Genomic DNA, 21,281 nt, shown 5'->3' on the forward strand with positions numbered 1-21,281 from the left:
GAATGTGATGAATATGTTAACCCATGTCCCAGTCAATGTAGTCCAGGCGCTTTGACTATCATTAGCGTGCTGGGATAGGCCCGAGCCCCGTCCTCCACACGACCCTGAAAAAAATCCTCAAAAGGATGAGTGGATGATGTGTTGATGGTGAAGGTACAATCTTCATACAACAGAGGGCAATGGCCACCTGGAGGAACAGTATGAATAAAGACTGAAGAATAAAATTAAGAATAGAAACACAGAATGCTACGTAACTGCATTTCTGTCTGTATTTAGACTAGCTTCATTTTCATCACTGTATATTAATGTTTTCAGAGTCATGTTGTTAAGTTTAGTTTAGAAAGTTGATTTTCCATCTATAACTCAAATTCCTGTATAAGAATATATCATTGGAAGTTACTGATTACCTTTGAAATGCTACAATTTAGAAGTTCACAGTGTTTTAAAGCTCAATTAATTTACTTTCGGCCTCTGGGGGGCAAAGGAAACCTGAAATAATCAAGGCTGATGAATGTATATAGTTTAATTTTATTGGTCCCATATTGTGAGATTTGTCTGCTTGGATTACAAAGCAGGTCTAGGTTCTATATTCATACTGTGAACGTATCAAAGTGCTAAGTCCACAGAGAAAAGCACACAGCCTTACCTGAAATCTGCATTATTTTTTATTTGAGCACTTAGAAAGCCAATCAGAAGAGATTCTCTGAACTCACAGACCTGTTGTTACTAGAGCTTCAGTGAGAAGCCTGAGTGGAGAGATGTAAAACTACATTGAGATGGAATTTGGTTCTCAAAACCACAAATATATCTTCTTATGCTTCAACCCTTCAAATAAAATGCAGGAGAAGAGGAAATATGGGACCTTTGAAAAAAGAACTCAGCCGTGACAGGAGAAAGGAAACGTACGTTTTAAACAATAGGCCTACTGAACCAAAACCATCTAATTTTCCCAAGATTAACTCAAGTATTATTGCCTAACCAAAATACATTTTGGATGCAGGACGCAAGTTCAAGTCCTTTGTTTTTTATGTATGAATGAAGCACTTACTGGGCTGAAAAACACTAGCAATGAACATAATGTGTGCAGTAATTATGTTTCCTTCAGGGTTGATGAATCCAGACATTTTTAATTTTCCAGTTTGTTTAATTTCTAACAAACTTGCTATGGCACATCTGAGGTGACAAATAGGTTTACATCTAAAATATTAATATCTGATCCAATTAGAAGTGCTAAAATACAGTAAATGGTTCTTGTTAGAAGGGAAGTTTAGGTTCTATTTTGTACCACTATTCTGTCACTTTATTAAAGTTTGGATTATGGAACATATTGACCATAGTATTTTAATATTCCCCAGAAAGTACAAGAAGTTTTTCGGTTGCTTTCACCCACTGAAGGATTTGTGTCATTCTTTCAGTGACAACATGCTTTACACAACCTGATATGTTTTTTTTACAACAACAACAACAACAACAACAATGAACAGACATCTGGCATTCCCTGAATAGCCATCATGCAAAGAGCCCTGAAAGCTTTTTTGCTGTGTGTACATAAGAAAAGCCAGACAAGTATTGTGATGAAAAATTCACATCAGCAACAGAGTGACACAAACCGAGAATGACAAAGAGGGAGACTGAGGGAGAGAAAGAGCAAGAGACGGACAAAAAGCAGACGGAGAATAGACAGAAATGTGCAGGGACATCTTTTGCAGAGCAGAAAACAACATGTGTTTTGTACAGCAGATCAGACAGAGAGCATGTTGCATTCTCTCTTCTTCCACCAAATGAACTTGTGCATTGTTTTTCCAAATAAGTTAAAGTTAAATGTAAAAGATGTCCCACATAAGCGGGAATTCAAATACTTGTCACTGTCATGCACAACTACATAAATGCACGTAACAGCGATTTCCACCTGAACTAAAAAGAAAATAATAATAAGTTTGAGGTTGAGCTGTCAGCATGGTGGCAATGTTTGTTTTGAAAAATAAATACACAGATTTGTTGAAAAGAACTCCTGCTCTGCCACCTACACGAAGATGGTAAATAACTGCTGAGACTGGCTTCAGATTTTCACATTCTAGGTTTTGTAAAGTAAGAAATACACTATACTCACATGCAGACCTCCACAGTTCAACTGCTGGGAACAAGCTTTCCAATCATGATTCATTATTCGAAAACAGCAGGGGAAGAAAGCATTGCTGGCCTAGCCCTTCAGTATGTGACACTGCCTGAAGCATAACCCAGGATAACTTTAAGCACAGTGAGTGCAGCGACTGCTGTATTCAAGGTACAATACAAAATTTATATTTATACTCAACCATCATTATCCAGTAAATTTTAATTGTAATTTCTAACTGTAATTGTGAAGTGTAATTTTTAGGCTCAATGGGAAAGTATGCCGCAGGACATCGTTTCTTGCTGGGAGCAGGTGGTGGTGGTTGTTGCTTGATAAAAGCTTCGGCCATCGTTGCGTTTACAAGACGATGATTCGCCCTAGTATCAGCGGTGAGTCTTCAGGGCTGACTGGAGGCTACATTCAAGAAACGAGGAGTTCATGTTGGGAGTTCAGCATCAAATTTCATTCCTGTAGCTGCTGTCTCAAGCAGTGGAAAGCAAAGGCAATGTTAACTCTTGTCTTTATTATGTTCTCCTGAAGTTAACACGCTAACCAACTATCCATCTCGTCACGTTCCAATAGCGACTCACTGTAGCCTCCAAATTTCCTTGAAATTGTAGCAGTGCACAGAGGACATATTATATATTACAAGACAACAATGGCCGAAGCCATTGTCAAACAACCATCACCCCCTGCTCCCTGCAAGAAACCATGTTTGCCATCAATGAAAACTTACAAATAGTCCCCCATGTGGTAAACCATCACATTTTAGCATTAAAGGGGCTGACTTTTTTTAAAAGGTTTCTGAAGTTAGTCCCCATGATGTGACTGCATAAACATAATTTTGTCCTTGCAACATGATGAATACAAGCGCACACACAATGACACGAAGTTGAATGATTTCCCAGACCATGAAATAAAGCAAAAAGTATCAGAGCAGCCTGCAGCACTGACCAAAAAAACTCCTAAGATACATAGCATACTGTCAAACATAAAAAATACAGCCCTAAAATATAATGACTTACAGTGCATAGCCATGAAATTTAATCAGTCAAAAAATGTGCTGAGTTTGACCCAAGCCTGAAGTCTTTATTAAAAAATGAAACAGAATCAAGCTGGATTTTCTGACAGGATCGGGCCTTGTCAGGATCAGTTGCAGAAAAACTACATTGCAACTACTGGCTACACTTGAGCAACTTTAAATATAAATGTGAAAGTGAGGCAGGGTGTTACAGGAAAGAAAGGCAAGCATGTTGAGTCATCCCAACCCCGCGTATCTTTTTTAACAGTTGCCATCTTTTGGTGTTATTGTTAACTTTTGAAGAGCCATGCCGCTGAGGCATCTTTGACTTCGCATTTAGAATTACAAGTGATAAGGAGAAAGAGAAACAGGCTGACAGAGGAGGAAGACAGTAGAAGCAAGTGAGACGATGACTGAGCGAGTACAGCAGCCTGCAGACAAACCCAGTGGCTGTAATAGTGTCTGCTGGTGGAGTGATAACTCAGACAGCCCTCCAGTCTGCTGATCCACTGCCAGGCTTGGCCATTTGTCAACGCTGACTTGAAACTCCCGGTGGCCATAGCACTCTGCTGTATGCAGCTTCACGCAGCAGGATCACACTTGACAGGTGAAATCATTACGGACAGTTCTGCTGTTGTTAATGGCCAGCTGGTTCTGGTCTGTGTGGGTGTTTGTACATCTGCAAGGGAAGATGGGAAATGCATGTAAAAATGTGGAAAGTTATGCACAGAATATACAGATCATAACTCAGTCTTTCGTTTGACTCGTTAAACAGTAAAAAGGGGTTTTGGTGTGTGTTTGTGTGAGGATGAAAGAGGATGAAAGCATTCAACAAACAGGTGTGAGGGCATATATATATAATGCAAATTACATTATCCATCACGTTTCATTTAAAAAAATAAAAATGACAATAGTAATAACCGATCCAGAATGAGAATATATGTCTGTCTTTATCCTCTCCTTCTCCATGTGTGTCTGTGTACCTGTGTATAAATGTGCAGTTGTGTGTGGAAGTGGATGGGCTATAAAGCAAGACAAAAAGGAACAGCACAGCGGAGATGGAACTGTAAAAATGTCAGAGAAAAGAGATACTTGAAACCTATTTTAAGAAAGCTCTGAGTCTTGTCATGAAACTGGTAAAAAGATTGGTAAAAAAAGAAAGGAAAAAAAATCTTAACATATGAGAATAGTTTTTAGTACACGCACAAAAAGACAGAACATATTAAAGACGGGTAAGATATGTGAGCGGAGATTCACTCAGCTACCATTTCATCCTTTATAATGACCTGGTAATAACCTTAGTTCCTCTTATAATCATGCCGATAAAGAAATCACTTTTAAGAGCCGTTAAAATGTCAAGCCGCATTCCAGAGATCTTATTCTGATTCCTTTAATTAAGCTGTCTGATGCTTAGTGATGGACTGTCCAGCAGACTGTCGTACTGTAGGAAGTTCACTTTGTGCTCTGTCTGTCAGGTTGTTGGAATTTGGTTTCACAGGCGTCTGGTAGAAGACCTTATTTCCATCTTAAGAGTATCTGTCAGTCTTGAACACCATTGAATGTGTCATGGAAACACACATCTGAATCCAGTTGAAGCTGAAGGGATGCATTGAGTGTGGTCTGTCTTTTCTTTGAAGTCACTCTAGGTAAGATAATGAAAAAAAATAACCAGTCAATTATTCTAAATCACCCAAAGGTGCTCCAGTAAAGAAAGGTTTTTTGTGTTATTGCCCAAATTATATTCCAAGTTTGGGAATGGACAACAAATCTACATCACTGAATTCAAAGAAAACTGGACTCTTGGATCTATTACATCTTTGGTGTCCTTTGATACAAAAATGTTGGTGTTTTAAAATAAAGTAAAAGAAAAAGATGATAGAACTATAGACAGAAGAAAAAAATTGTGGTAGAAGAGGTAAAAGATAAAAGATAAAAATCAACATTAAAAACAGCAAACACATAAAACACCAATTTAGTATCCTTGGAATTACTTTTCCTTGAGGGCATTGACACTGTCTGCACTTGGCGGTACACGTTAATTAATGGAAGTTGTTGTGTGAAGAATGAAAAAAAGAAGACCTTCAGAGAGAGAAATTTAAAGAAGTTAAGCGATGCGGTTTAGAAGTTTAAAAGATTGTCCAACACAGCCTCACTCCAGTGGCAGCATCTTTGTGTGAAGCATACCCACCCCTTCAGTTTACGGATGTTGTGGTCGGGCGTGTCTGACTTCCATGCATCTGCAAATAATGTTTGCCTTTTTAATAACTGTAACCATAGCATAGTTATAATGAAGTATATGTTTACTTTGAGAAGCTTGTTAAACAAAAAAAGTCTTTTGGATTTCTGGTTTCATGTACAGTATTAAACCCAGCTTTAATTGCCAGTTCTGCTCCGTTCAGCTAATGGATGGTGGGAGGAACGTGCCAACAATGTTTTTTACTCAGGTATGAGAGATTAAAAAAAAAAAAAAAAAAAAAAGATAAAAATGAAAACTCTACAGTAAACACCATCCACTCCTCTGCAATAATCAGCTTCATAATTAACTTCTCAGCTAAATTAGCTTGACTGATATAAGCTCATACCTAGCACCAGGAGTGACCCTGTAATTGCACTGACGACAGCTGTGAGCACTGGACGGCCACAGCGCACAAAGCTAATTGGTTTTTGCCTCACCATTATCTTTTAAATACCAATCCAGATTGCACTCCTGTTAAGCTGGCATCCAATACAGCTCTCCTTCAGTGTTGTTAACCTCTAGAGAATGAAGTGTCAAACCCACAAGGTGCTGGACCAACACCGGCACAGAACTAAAATACTGTACTGTATTGAGTTTTGTAAACAAGTCAATTCACCACACCATATCAAATAGCTTTCTTACCTTGTGCGTGATTACATCCTAAAGCCTGAACACCAGGCAAATATCTATGAGGGAATATATGGACTGACATGAGCCTGTACATACTGCTCTACAATTGGTCACCATCATTTATTATTATAGTCACATAATTAATTGATAACCATTTTGATGGTTTAACATTACAATTACAGCAATTTATTGTACTCCCTAATTATCCAACGAGTTTGCCCCTTGGAGTTGTTTCTATGTGATACAAATGCTTGACCATTGCATAACAAATAATTGCATTCGGCCTTGTCATAAATGGAGAGTAGAAAGCACTGTTAAAGGAGCTATTTGTAAATTTTGCTATTGCCACATAGCTAACTTTAACATTAACAGCTGTTCAAAAAAGTTCAAAAGCATCAATCTTAAATGCTTTTATTGCCAAGTGGTGGAAAGCAACGCCAATGTTAACTCTTCTCTGTATCACATCTTTTCTTCTACTGAAGTAAGCATGCTAACCACATAGCTCGTAACTTTAGGATAGCCACTCACTGTAGCCTTCAGTCTGCCCTTAACACGTAGCGCTGCTCAGAGGACGTAATATTACCTTTTGCATTATTAAGATTACGATGGCCGAAGCTCTTGTCAAGTGACAATCACCGTCACCCATTCCCGGCAAAAAAACTGGATTAGAAAACTAGCCTCTTTAACCATTGGTTGAGCATTTGTTTGCATAGCAGCAACCTATATTTTTTTTCGTCGTCTGCATCAGTCGCTGCTTTGAGTGTGTAATATCCAATGGAGGCATAAAAATTCTAAACCTCACCCCACCTTTGATCGATCAGACTTGGATCAGGTCATGTATTGCAAACATCTTGCTCCCACTACTCAAATGTGTTTTGGAACATAACTGCCAGCTATTCTAAATTATTTTTGCCTCAGAATATAACATTCAGCCTCAAAAGGCCACTGACTACAAGACCACAAACATAATTAAGGCAGAGTAAACCAATATTTCCAGAGCACCATCTGAAACAAACATGGTGCAGACCTTCTAAAATCATGTTCTACAGGTGAAAAAAATGTCCAAACCTAGAGAGAGGAGTATGACAGAAGCTACTCACATAACTCCAGAGCCATCTGTTAACAGATCTGTTGTATTGTACTTGCATGCTGATGATGTGACTCACTACACGCATAACATATCTTCTGTAAAATGTCCTGTCAAAATGAGCAAGAAAGAGTACTCTTTCAAAACTGGATATGCACTTGGATGGTCAACATCTCCTATTCCATTGAAGAGCTCAACATATAGGTAATAAAAATAGACAGAAATCTATCATGGGCTGAACACTGAGCCAACATCTTCATTGAGAAAGATCAAAAACTCTGAACTTTGAAATGTGTCCATTGAATTAAATTTCAAGATCTGAGCCATTATCTGTAAAACACAGTTCTGCGGTATTATGCTCCTCACTGAGCAAGATGAGTGCTTCATGCACTCACAGTACATAATATCTGACAATATAAAAAGGAGGCCCCTAAAGAGCCATCCTCAGCCTTACCACTCTTCAGGTTACTGCTTTCCCCACGTGGTACCCTATCTACAGGCATATCAGACCACACTCTTTTCCCCTCCACTCTCAAGAACTCAGTGCTTGGACGGAAGCTTCCTCCAAACTGCTGTCCAAATATGAGACAGTCTCCAGACAGACTCTCCAAAGCTTTAAAGATAAAGAGTACAGACATCCAACAACCACAGTCCAACGTGACTATATGGTGAGATCGCTCTCAAAACTACACAGAGTACATTTTACCAACTTATAAAATAATAAGTGGTTTTAATAATTTTTTTTCTGCTTGCCTTGTTAATGGTAAAAGTGGCCTAAGTGGCTTCTATTTTCCACTTTCCCTCAGTGTACTGAGTCTGCAGCCTCTCATCTGCAGCTGGGATATAACATGAATAGATTCATCCCACTCTTCCATAAAAAGTAACACAAGTATTTCTTTTATTTTAGGCGCCATTTGCTATGTATACTTAGACGATATTAAACCCATCTTCCACAGAGCAAACTATCCATCACTGCCAACATTTGGCCTCTATTTGGTGTTGTCAGAGTTTCTCTTCTATCATTTTTTCAACGCTGCAGTATGAGTGTTTTCATATCAATGTCCATGTTGCACAACGCCGTCCTGACTGCTAATCACTACACACAGTGTCCTCATCAGTGAAGTGTAACCTGCATCCTCTTCAAAAAGCTGGCTAATGTAAGCTTCCTAAATCTGCTGAACTCCATAAGTGAGTATTTGATCAGTACTTTTCATTGTAGTCCTGCTACCTGACCCACTGGCTAAAAAAAATGAATGGGAAATCAAAGCTTAGTTAGACGAGCTCAATACTCAAACTTTTTTGAATAATGTGATGTGTGGTCTCTGTAAAGTGGTTCAGCATCACTCACAGCCTCACAGCCAACTGACTTCTGATGCACTAAAGCATAAAACACTGTCCCCGGGTATAATTTAAATCTCATCAATAACACAAAGCAGTGCAGGCACACTGCCTAAAAGCCAATAACTGGTGCCAGCGCACCAGAGCCTTGTGCACTGAATGACTGAACGCCGTTGGATGCTGTGTGGCCCTGACTGAGTTTCCCCTGGTTTCTGGGTCAGGTGCTGGGAGCAATGAGGTGCAAGGCTAATGGATAGACTCTTCACAGTAGAATGGAGATGGAGAAGCTTGAGGAGTTAAGTGTGATTCTATTGCCTATTAAGGAGAACAAAGCTGTGGAGATGGAAATTGTTTGCCACAGATATGAAGAGGGATTGGAGGTGTCATTGTGTTTTACAGTAATGATGAAAACCATGCTAAAGAGTAAAAGACTGTGGGCTGAAGGAGAAGGGAGGAGAATTGGTATAGAGTGGAGGTGTGGCAGCCAGATTAAATGAAATAATCAATCAACTTCTTCTTCCTCTTCAGGTCAATGTGCAGTACTCACCGACCAGGAACCTTCCTCCTTTGAAAAGGGTTTTGTTTTAGACATCAGCACTCTTTCTTAATAGAACAGAATGTGATCTAGATTCTTTGTCAACATATCTATAAGAACAAAATGTCACAGACAAAATGCTGGATTGCTTTGCTTATTCTGCCATGCTTTTTGAATAAAAAATATAAAAAATAAAAATAAAAATAAATGGTGATTGTTTATACATAAATATATAATTTTACAGTAATTTGTGAAGTATAATAGGTATCAGTTGCAAGAAGTAGTTTCCTAGGTATTTCCCATTGTCAAATCTCCACTGCAACAGCCGGCCCTACGTCTTACATTTCGCACTTTGACCATACACGGTCAGGTGACTTCAGATACTTTACATTCTATACACATTTTTAATCCTGTAAAGTGCTGATTAAGATAACAATCACTCTTCCCTAATCAGTTTTAAACGTAATAATAAACACTGGTACACCAACAATTTGACAATTTTTTCCCCTATATTTAACCATATATGATGAGAAATTGGCACCTAACTGTATTCAGTGAGTGCTTCGCATATGAATGTCATCTATGTGATAGAATACTATGTGAGAGGTAATTGGATTCTCTGTTTTAGTACTTACATTTCAGCCTCCATCCAAGAGGCTTCGTCATTGAGATGCCCTGCCTGTGGCAAAATAAAAAACTGATTCTTTAGCTCCAGGTGCGTCTTTGAGATGTTTGACCATACAGTATACTCAGCAATCATGGATAATAATTATCTTACAAGGGAGAAAATAATGATTTTGTGCAGCTCTAAAGCTGGATGATTACTCATGCAGGTCAAACATTCCCGTATCAGCTCTGTTTTTAGCTACTTTCAGTAGCTGTGATAGGCAATATAACTACAGCATTCATAATGCATTTCTGATTGTGCACTGCAGAGGCAGAAAATTAGGTTACAAAAACAGCCCCAGAAACCTTGGCTTCAGATCCTTTAAGTGTCAACCAAGTATTTCTCTGTAACATTTAATATTCATGAATAAATAAGCAACAATCAGAGTTTAAAAAACACATGTTTAGTTATTATTTATGAAGAGTTTATCACTCAAAAATGCCAGGATTGTGTGAGTGTGGGGTTTGATCAGATTTAGCAGATTGGGATTGGGAGAAGCTTGCTGAATTCTGATTGGTGCACAGAGGTATGAAATTTTGCGAACCCACCTGCTCCGAACAAGTTAGAAGACCACAGACAAAACTCTAAAATATGAAATCAATAGTGTGTTCAGTAGGTATCCATCCATCCATCCATCCATTATCTATACTGCTTATCCTTGTAGGGTCGCAGGGGGGTGCTGGAGCCAATCCCAGCTGACATTGGACAGGTCGACAGTCTATCACAGGGCTGACATATAGAGACAAACAACTAGTCATGCACACATTCACACTTATGGTCACTTTAGAGTCGCCAATTAACCTAATGTGCATGTGTTTGGACTTTGGGAGTACCCGGAGAGAACCCACGCAGGCAAAGGGAGAACATGCAAACTCCACACAGAAAGGCCTCAGGCCCGGGACGCTGCTAACCATTACACTACTGTGCTGCCCTGTTCAGTAACTAGCTGGTTAGAATTAGTATTTAATCGTTTTATTTATCTTTTACAGAATATTTAAATCACTCTTTCTCCCACATATTTGCACTTCCTCTGCAATGGCTTTGGCACATGTCCATTGTGAAACTCAGGGTTAAACCTAAGTTTTAACCTTGGCCCTGGGTTAAACCTGCCAGAAATCCACATTTAACTGCAGTCTGTCAGTCTCTCGAGGGCTGGTTTACTTTAAACCCAGGGTAAATCACCATTCCCCATGTTAGGTTATGGATGTCAGACCAAACTGTATTTCTAAAAAGGGTATTACATAAATACTGCACTCAAATTAAAAGCAGATGACAGTTTTTGGTTCCCTTATTTTAGGTGTGTTTGGTTTGTACCATGCTCTTCACACACACACACACACACACACTCCAAATTATATATTGTTTGAAAACTTTAAGTCTCCTGATTCTATCTCTGCAAGGCATTTTAGGATATCACTACAAAAGCTGAGGCTTGCTGTGACTTGTGGCCATGGCTACAAAGGTACTACTACCACCTTTATATTCCTAGGGAAGGTAAAAAAAAAAGAAATAAAGAAAAACACACATTTCTACTGTGTTTCTGCCTCTGTAAATTGGTTCAGCATCTCTCTTCATTCTGACTTTTTGTTCATGAAGTTAAAAAAGGTTTCTTTTAACAGGAAAAGGGGTTCCATTAAAAGCATGGCTTCAATGAAAGGAACAGATACAAATTTTTTTTTGTGGGATGACTTTGCTCCAGACTAGTTGATTATTCTCCAATGTGATTTATTTGGAGTTATGGCACGAGAAAAATAAAATAAAATATAACTTCTAACAAATAGAAAGATGCCATGTGACAATATCATCAATTAATAAGGTGATAAGCTTATATTAAATATGCTGTTCTTGAACTGGCTAGTTTTACAAACCATGGTTCCCAAATTCATTGCTAAATCCTAGATTATATTAGAAGCAGCTGAAATCCAGCAGTGTGGGATCACAGTCGTGGTTAAGCTTGAGAACTCTTGACTGTGGTGAAGTCACTTTGTGTGGGAAAAAAAAAAAGCCCCCTGGAGAACAAATTGTCACTGTTTGCTCCCTGTGAGTCTGTTTTTTATCGCCCCCGCTGTGCTGCCACTGCCTGGCTAAAACAGCAACAGCCTGACTGTTGTCTCTGCATTTCCTTTGCTGACTGTGGCTTAAGCGAGCAACTTCGACTCCCTGTCCCCTGTCGAGCACCTTGCTCACCACCTCTTCCAGCAGATCCCACTACAGGAGACGCTATAGGTCCCCTCCCAACTGCAGTGAGGACTCTGAACACTTCCCTCTAACCCTTTCAGAGGTACCCGCACTTGAATCTCCTGTACCAAATCAAATATTAAGTCTTGTGGCATTTGTGCATATTGTCTGCTGTGGTCGTCATTGTGTGATGCTGACATGTTACTGTTGTACCGAAAGCAAAGTCCACCACGCCTCGGTCGAGTGGTCGTTAAATCATTCTGATCCTGATCCATTTGAATGATCTGATCTCACATGATATCATTTTGTCGCTGTTTTGTAAAGCCTTCCCTGCATTTTATAAGAGTATTGCCACCTTTTACAAGACATTGCATCATCCATACATGGGAAGTAATAGGTTTGCTGGACAGTGAATAATGTGTCAAGCCATTACTGTATTTAATGTTATGTTTTTTTTTTTTTTTTTTACTAATGTGTATATTTTGAGCAGATTTCCATTGGAATGCATTGAATATTTTTGTCCCTGTTTTTTACGTGCTGATGATAAAAAAAATAAAAATAAATAAAAATTCCATATGAAATTATTGACATCATAATTAAAAAAGTGATAAATGAGTTTCAGGAGCATGGTTACATTTTCCCCCCGATTAAAACTTAGTTTAATTATTGGTTGACTTTCCGATTTGAATTACAAATTAATGAATCTGTAATCGTTCTTGAAATAATCTCCCCTCTCTCTTTCTCTCTTACGCACACTCACACTTCCTCTGAGAACATTTCTTCAGAGAACAGTTTAAATGTATGCAGTGTTAAAGTGCTGTTAAAAGCACATTTACATACCCCAAAGCAAAGCAACCCACCGCATGAATATCGGTCAGTTACTTTAACAAGGCCCTCTCTGATCATCTAGCGGCTAACTTGATGATTTGGTTTGAGCAGCTGCAGTTAAAGGGCAAATTTGACCTTCAGTGGTGAAATGTGCGAGTGTGAAAGTTTAAACCATTGTTTGTTCACGATAAAATAATTGATAATTAACGTGCATCGGATAAAAAGGAAGGGGAAATTGATTGAACGTATTATTCATCCAGAACAAGACAAGGGCTGCAATGTGATAATTTGCATTGAGCTGGATTTTTACAGTGGTTATGGCAGCTCGATTGTATCGTAGCAATGAACATCATCAGGCTGTATCATGTTTAAATTATATACCACACATATTTGAACTAAGTAGGAGAATTTACAGCAATCAATCATTCACTGTGATCGCGGCGCAGGTGGTTTGCAGTTAAGATATTATCGAAAAGGAGAAGATGAGTGAGCCTTTCTCCAGCTCGCTTTAAGCGACAATTCGGATTATTTGACGTGGGGTTCTGCGAGGTACTTAACGTTATCTATAGTCAGCGTATTACCTCTAGTAGATCCGGATCAGCCAGCTCTCAGTTTGGAGAAGCAGCTGGGAGGAAGCTGAGCGATGTGCTGCTGTGGAACTACATTTTTCAACCAGTGAATTGTCGTATTCACGCGAACAAGCACACCTTGAGCTCTGTCTGACTCAAACAGCTGAGCTACGCTTGTGCGTAGTAATACTGTAGTTGAACGGTTCACAAACGTTAGCTCCAAAGCAAAAGGCTGCTTGAAGATAACATAAAGCAATGAAAACAACAAACTTCAGCAAATACTAGCTTTTTTTCTGTGGGCTAAACCACATTTTGCGAATTGCTCCCGTCCACAGCAGCACGCGGCTCAGCGTCTCCCGGCTGCTTCTCCAAACTAGGAGTGAGCTGATTTGGATCTACTACAGGCTATACACTGACTATTGATAACTACCTCGCACAACCCCACATTAAATGACTCAAACTGTCATTTTAACGTCGTCCTCACTATCGGCGAGCTTCAGTGGCGTCAGAAAACTTGTAAGAGACAACATAAGCAGCCCAGTTTGACCAGTAACACTTGCAGTTTTTCTCATGGTATCACTGGAGCCCAAGGGCAAAGTGGCCACTGGGAGAACTGAGGCCTCGACACAAATTGATCCAATGGCTCAATAAAGAATAAAAGAAAACTCCACAGAGGCAGAAAGAAACAGAAAACGGTTGGGGAGGCTGCATGGCCGAGAGGAGTTCTGGGTGACTGTCATTTTCCTGATGTCTGTGTCCCTGCCCAGCCAACTACATTTGGTTTGGTTGGATTGTGCGCGGCTCTGCTCTGCCAATTTTCCATTTCTATGGAAATATATTTTAACATTTATTTAACACTGACCCAGCCTGCAGCAGACTGACTAGCTCTTGCTGGACTTGGATTAACAAAGCCAATGGTGGGACTGAGGCTTGAGGACCACAGCCCACACCTAGGCCACTGAAAACACTAAACCCATCACAAAACCCAAACGTTACAAATCAACCTTTATTTTCACACGACTGCACCTGTGTGTTTAGCATCTTGTCTCCAAGGTGGACTGAAATCACCAGTATAAATCTTTGATAATATTCTTATAATATTTGTTTAATATACTAAACATTTTCATTCAGTTTGATAGTCATATTTTACTCTTTTCCAGTCTTTTATTTGAAGTGTTGATCCATAAAAAGATATATTTGTGGTTTCAAGAACAAAAAACTGTCTGAATGTAATTTTACATCTCCTCTCTCAGGCTTCTCTCTGGAGCTCTGGTAGCAACAGGTCAGAAGAGAGGAGGCTCTGAACCTGTGGAGGAGGCTTTGAACCGGCGGTCTTAACATGACTCAAAATTCGAGACCTTGAAATGTGTTAATAACATTATAAACTGCCCTGACAGCTGAGGAGTCCTCGAACACCTAATTGCTGGAAGTCGCTGGTTTCAGACGGCGCTCGAGAGACATATATTCTAGACTTAATCTACTCTAAGAGGAACTAAATTGAGTTCTTTTTCTATTTTCTTACTATCTAATGCATCAGCTCAAGATTTCAGATCAGTCAACTCTCTTGCCTCTCAGAGGATGACAAGATTCATCTGTCTTGCTTGACTGGGCCTTCGGATTAAATTGCAGGGCAACTCAGCGGGGAATATGCCTTCTAAATACCTGGCAGGGCCCGACTCCTGAAATTATAAAGGATGAGTGTATCTCCCCATCTCCCCGGCTGCTTTTCATGCCAAAAGTATCACAAAGGTCTGTTGTGCTCTGTTTGCCTGGGCTAAGATACAGCTGGCCATCTGCATGTCAAAGTCTATTGTGTGGATGTTTATATTGTGCCATGAAAAGTAAGCTTATGGGCAGTATACCCATCTGCACTGTAAATTCTCCTTGTGACGAAGAGGATGCTCTTCTTATTACTCTGTTTTATAGTTCTCATAAGATTGGGACCCATATAATTTTAACAGCTCAGTGTGTACAACAGGTACGCATATGGGCTTGTGTGGACGTCTCAGATAATTTTGAGTGGAAGTATAATCTTTCTATTTAAAGTTTGTTGTTTCAAAAGCTCTTGAGGCTCAATTTTCATTGCCGTCATGGCGAAGGCAAAAACTTATCTCACTCTTACACTTGATTACAGGAGCATAAATTAAATTTGCACTCTTTGCTTGAAGCATTAATTCCCATTTGACCTGTCCTCCAAGGCTGTGGTGATGAACTTCAACTGGTATCATTTCTTTCAGTGAAAGTTTTGCCATATGTTAGACATGCTGTGGTGTTTTTGTAGGTTTTTTTTTTTTTTTTTTTTTAATTCAACACACACTTTCGCCTCCTGCTTTCTAATTTGTTTGAGAGCAATGAATAGGCCCAACAGATGTGACTCTATCTGCCTCGTAGAAGAGAAAAAGGATGTTTACGTTTGAATGGCTAGAGGCGCAATTAAATGTGATAAATTCAGGCTTTTGTTAAATGTAGCTTTTTATGTAGTGCGGAAATGGATGGAAAGCTGGAAGTTTGGTAAAAAGCTAAATTCAACACACATTGTGTTTGCTGTTAAAAGCCAATTCTCCCTCAAACAAATGCAAAGTTCTGCAGTTGTCATTTCCAATCTGACCCCGCGTTCCTCTCAAGTCTGAAATTTCCACCGACCATTTGTAAACACAATTACTTCTGCTACCGGGAAAGACAATAATCCCTCTGCAATTACTGTAGCTGTTTTTCAAGGCAGTGTGGGCGTGAACGCAGGGTTGGAATTTCAAGCCAACAGGGTCTGCAGACATCCACCGCAATTCTTGGCACTTTGATGCATCTTCTTCGCCTTCTCTCGCTCTCTCCGCACTGATATTTTTGGGGCTTCTAGCTAACGAGGACCGTTTCGTGGGGATGGGAGAATGTGAAGAAACAGATAACAGAGAGGCTTATAGTATTTAACACAGTATTCACAGGGCGATTGTACATCAAATGGTCAAAGCTCTTGGTATTATTGGATAATGCGTGTGTTTTGTGCGTGTGCCACAGATTATTACTGGTATGTCGTGAAGGAATACTTTCAGTGAATACATGTAGACCGGCTTTGTTCGACACCCCGAGTGATGCGGCTTTAAAAGTGCCCAGACAGCCTGCTCATAATGCGTCCATAAAACTGCCTCACATTCGCAGGCCATCAATGCCACATGCCAGTGGTGATGGATACTCTTTCAAGGTCCACTATTAGCCCTAGTGCGTCTATAAATCAGAATTTTTTTCAGCGCGGACTCGAATCGATAAATGTTTTCACCTCATCTTAGTTATATGTCATTCTATGTCATTCCAGATTTCGTCTCAACGAGCTGCATCAATTGATATGCAACATCTCGTAGTACAAATAAATAGCTTTTTTTTTTTTTTTTTTGCTCAGGATATTTTGAGGCAACATGTTAATTGAATTACATCCTGATTATGCATGCTTGCCCTGCAGGTCCGGTAAACATATCTTGAAGAAAAATTTGTGTTTTCTTTTTCTTTCAATCCAGCAGGACTCTATTTATCTGCCCTGTGCAGATCATAATAGCTTAACCCAATCATGTCTTTTGGGCAAATTTTCGAAGGGTGAACTCGCCTATGCAAATTGCATTCACACTGCACAACCTCCCTTATTGCTCATTCTGGATGCTCCTGTTGGATCAGAAATGGCCTGAAGCAAAGAGAGGAATGAAGGCACCTCTACATGAGACAAGAGTATAATTATACAGTCGGGCTTCCATTACAGTACTTGTGTTTGAATTTTATGCTCTTTAAACTCTTTATGAGGAAGAGAAAACTGCTTTGAGTCTTGTGGCGAACCACTTATTATTCTGGGATAGAGATTGCCACCTTTGCAGTGAGATAAAATGTTATGCTGACTTCACAGATTTGCTCAAATGTAACTTGCATCCATCAATCTGAGTTTTAACATTACAAATTGTAGGTTCGCAACATAATCAGTCACCGGCCTTGTTGCCTTGTCTGGCTGGTTCTACACCATGAATGCAGTTATATCACTAGGTGGAGCATTATAAAGATAAATATCACCACAAAAGCTCATTTCTAATTTAGTGTCCTGGGTTCTTCTTCTTAACTACCTGTCAGCTGCATGACCCTATTAACCTGTTTCGGGGGCCTTGGGCAAAAGTGAGCTGCTGAGCTTCGTTAAAGGAGATTTTATTGCCATAGTTTGTCATTTCAGTTCATAATAACATTTGACTTCGCAAAGTAATTGCTGTAATCTGGGAACATAGTGACTTTAATACAACAGTCCAAAGTCCGACAGTGTATAAAACATTATCAGAGAAATAATCAAAAAAGGTTTTAAGCCTAATGATCAAAACACTTCACAGAGAGGTAAACCAAATGTGAGTGGCCATGAAATATCAGTTATAAATTCTAAATACAAAGGAAAACTGAGTGCATGTTTAACTGGGGCAAGATCAAGTGGCAACCTGTGGGCTGATGCCAACACAGAAGTGTCAACAACTGCACTTCTTCAAATGGCCACTTGAGACTGGTTCAAAAAATGAATGAATCCCCATAGACTCCCATGTCAAAATGTCCAACTTTACAGCAGAAATAAAAATGTCTACAGCCTGGTACAAAAAATTGTTTTGGTCTCTATAGGTGGGTGAGCATATACTTGCCACAAACTGGCATTCACCGACGTCACGGCTCCACACACATCCCATCTCTTTACCCATTTTTGGAATTAGCTGGGAGTTAGGCGGAGTTAGGCGCTGCCAAGATGCCGACGGCAAAGCAAGCGCCGCTCTGAGCTTCAAAAGCACTCCTCAGAAACCTATGGATGATGTCATGGAGGCTACATCCATCAGCAAGTCAAACTATAAACTGATGGAATTTACATTATACATTGTTTACAATGGACAATGACTGGGAGTTTGTTTCCATCCTGTCTGATGATTTCACTGCATGTTATTGATATTTTAAGTGCTATTTTATAGTAACATTGGATATGTTAATGCTATTTAATGAATAGTATTTTTTTTAAAGCACATGCACAAATCTTCCTTTTGTACATTTATGGTTTTAAACCATCTTCTTTTTCTTCGTTTTGCTCTTTGATTGAACTGCATTGTGTGCATGAAAGCTGCTATATAAATAAAGTTCACAAGTTCATTCATGTGTATCTTTCCCATCTTCTTTAGCGATGTTGTAATAAGCCGGAGTTCCTATCCAGTCTCCTGTCCAATCAATATCAACCACATTTCTGCACATTAAGTGTGAAGCAAGTGTGATGAGCTTAGCATATAGACTATCAGCACATGAATAAAAGGTTGACTTCCTGATGTCTTGTCATCACTGTGAAGTTGCCAGGCAACCACAGGAGACTTCAGGAGGAGGCGAGTTAATGATAGAACAGATCAAACAAACGAGATACAGTACATCATGTTAATCAGTGAGCTTTAGAGGTGCTGTTAGGCACATTTGAAACTGCAGACAGAGCCAGGGTAGCTGCCCTCCCCCCTCCCTATAGTCATTATGCTAAATGAAGCTAATTGTGCCCAGGTATCAATCTTCTCATCTATCTCTGCCAGGAGAATAAACGTAATTCTGGAAATGTCAAACTATTCCTTTAACACCACATTCATCCTCCTGCTCTAGCACTGTGCTCATTTTACTATGCCGTGTATATTCCCAAACAAAGTTACGGTCGCTGAGATTAACACAAACCAATTGACTCTCGTTTTGAAGCTCCCTCTCTTGCCCTCCTCGACCGGTCTGTAATTTAGCCTTGGAGAAGCTACTCACTAAGTGTCTCAGAAATGAGGCAAGGCAAAATCTCAATTCAGATGGAATATCAGACAAGTGGGTTAAGATACAACACACTGAGATACTCTTCGTTGGTACTTGGCAGCACAGTGGGATTCAAAAGGCCGTGTCCTTGCCGAACAATGGGAGTGGAATATTGAGTTTGGCCCCATTACAAGTTCAACCTTTTTTTCCATTCTTTTTTTTTTTTTTTTTTTTTTTTTTTACTGCTATAGATAATGCTCATTGATCTGTGAAATTATGAGCTACCATTAGAAAGGCTTGCCACATAATTCAGACTGTCTGAACTCTCAATCACTCAGCTGAAAACCCAAAGCCCAGTCGGTAATTTACATCACAATGTACCGCATTGATTTAGATGGAGAGGTGTGTTAAGCGATTCTTAACAACTATGGACGCCCTCGGGTCCATAATAGGTATTGTTATGATTAAAAATGCCAAGGAAATTTGATCTCGGTGGACTGAAAATCACAGCGATCCTCTCCATGCCAAATCAATGCATACATCTTTTAGAATTAAATCTTAAATGTTTATTGACTGATGCAGCTGATCAAAGCGAGACTTCTTCTATTTATAATGTAAGGCGGATACCAGTGCTGGGAATGTGAGCTGCATGGATTGCCAGTAGAATTAAATGGAAGATATTCATCACCCGCCGACTTTGAAAACAGATTGTATCATAGTACCTGAATACTTCTCTCGGCCACAGCATACGTAAGAGGAAAATGATTTAAAAAAAAAAAAAAAAAAAAAACGCATCTTGGAGACTGTAGAATGTGTATAGAATACCAGTGCGATATGATTAATCTGTGAGGGTTTGTTGATGAAGTGCTGTAAGTTCAAAATTTACATTTGAGGCACATGTAAGGAAAGGCGAGGCATAATTAAATGGGCTGAAAAGTCGAGTCTGATTGGCAGTCCTCCTCTCTCAGCCAGAGCTGCACTGCGCGAGGTGCCAAACAGATTCCTGAAGTCTCCTTGAACCTCGGCCGACTCACTTATATCCTGATAAGTGCTGAGATTGATCCTGAGTTCATTTCCTTGCAGTCGCCACCTTCCAGTGATCCCTATAATTGCTGCGGGGGTACAATATTATATTTGGACAACATCCAGTCAGGGCACTCCAGATATCCACCACGCCTTGCATTTTTAATTTGACCCCTGCAGGAGTCCTCACATTAAGCCTGTTCACTTTTATCGACACACAAATTGAAAACATTGATTAGGGAAGGAGGTCAAAGGGGATGACAAATAGCTTTTTCCTAAACCCCTCATCACTTCACACTAATAATGTTTTTTATCCTCGTCATTAGCAAGATGAAGATGAAAATCAATAGATTCTACATTTACATGTTCTGCCCTTTATTGATGTCAAGCAAATGCACAGTTGAATAAAATGACAATTTTATGAAATCATTATACAAGGTTGCAGCGACGTGTTTTCAGGAGCCTACATGCTTCTCTATTGGCAACAAAGGAATTCCTCCTCATAATAAAATCATCCAAAAGAAACATTGCCAGTCGTTTCTAGTGTAATAAAATGTTGGGAAAGGGTACCTGGTGTTATAATATTTGGGTCACAATAAGGACTTATTGCTCAGCTTGTGCAGCCTGTGCAGACGGCTCTTTGATGAATGAAAGTCAACTGAATTGTGGCAGACCGCCAGAATGGATAGGAGTGCAAATACCATTAGAGTTAGTAGAAGCAGAGCATGCCTGCTTCAATAAATACATAAAACACAGAAGTGCAATCTCTGGGGTAGCTTTTACTCAAGACTTATACTTGATGAAAGAAAGAAAGAAAGAAAGAAAAAGAAAGAAAGAAAGAAAGAAAAAAAAACATCTAAATGATAGTGGAATTTACAACCACACTAGCAGGTCTTAGCAGGTCTGATGGTTACTATGTTTACCAAAGAAGAAAGTATAATGCAGTAATTAATTAAATGAATTACACTGTTCAACACATTCTCATTCCCAATTCATCACATACGGATGCTTGGTCAGGGCCCCTTAAGCATCATTTTTCAACCTGCAAGAGTGCAACGTGAAGGAAGCGCAAGTGGAGACGGTGGAGGTACGAAGCGCACCACTGACATCACACGAGAGATGAGTGAGTTGTATCTGGTTTAAGCAATAAAATCACTTTGGTTAACTAGGAACTTGCAGGTAACATTTTTCACGAAATTCATACATGAATTTGTTGGGTTTGAGTTCTACCTCATGAGCTGGACACCAAATATGTTGGATTTCGATCGTCTATCAATTTATTGGCTATCATAAATTAAG

The 21,281-nt window shown here is 39.5% G+C and overlaps 1 long non-coding RNA gene across 1 annotated transcript; it reads right to left on the reverse strand.

Moving 5' to 3' along the window:
• Positions 1 to 3,120: 3,120 nt before the first annotated feature.
• LOC130171304 (uncharacterized) lies at positions 3,121 to 13,349 on the reverse strand. The gene is made up of 3 exons (XR_008828122.1): positions 13,215 to 13,349; positions 9,596 to 9,639; positions 3,121 to 3,813 (listed from the first exon to the last, which is right to left on the reverse strand). It is a non-coding gene; the product is annotated as an uncharacterized LOC130171304 (long non-coding RNA).
• Positions 13,350 to 21,281: the final 7,932 nt, after the last annotated feature.

Source organism: Seriola aureovittata, chromosome 6 (assembly GCF_021018895.1).
Source record: "Seriola aureovittata isolate HTS-2021-v1 ecotype China chromosome 6, ASM2101889v1, whole genome shotgun sequence".
Lineage (NCBI taxonomy): Eukaryota > Metazoa > Chordata > Actinopteri > Carangiformes > Carangidae > Seriola > Seriola aureovittata.